This window comes from Quercus robur, chromosome 5, assembly GCF_932294415.1.
Source record: "Quercus robur chromosome 5, dhQueRobu3.1, whole genome shotgun sequence".
NCBI classification, from domain to species: Eukaryota; Viridiplantae; Streptophyta; class Magnoliopsida; order Fagales; family Fagaceae; genus Quercus; species Quercus robur.
This window is the reverse complement of record NC_065538.1, coordinates 80079289-80079854: the sequence shown is the minus strand read 5'-3', so window position 1 is coordinate 80079854 and position 566 is coordinate 80079289.

Here is a 566-nt window from a genome sequence, read left to right as displayed (position 1 = left end):
TGTTAGAAGTTGGTTTTGAGGAAGTAAAAGCTAACTACCATAAATCTACGATCGCTAATAATATTGAAATAAATATATATTTTTTCTTTTATACCCTTGTGTAGGGTCACGTTTCGCGACGAACCGCAGTAGAGTTGGGTTCGCACGTGAATGGGCCCAAACAATATCATTTGTAGAGAGTGGATTCGAAAGGCTAGGCCTTAGTTACCCAGTGGTGGTTCTGGTGGTGTTCATATGTGATTTAAGCGTTTTCACCCTTGGGGCCTTTCTTCCGGAGGTAGACTGGGAGCCTTTCTTTTTTTCCCAGTCGTCCCAGCCCCCCCTCCTAGATTACTTACTTTTTTCTTTTATACTAGTCTGCATTCACTTTCCTTTGTCCACGTGTAGGGTCGACATTTCCAAGACTGATACTTGTCCTGTCAATCCAAACCCAAAGTTGTTGGGAGTGGTTAATAAAGTTAAAGGATAAGGCTCTGTTAGGCGTAGAGATATGCATGGGGAAGATGGTAAAGGCAGCCTTTCCTAGATATTTTAGATTTCCCTTCAAGCATGTCCCTTTACCGTTT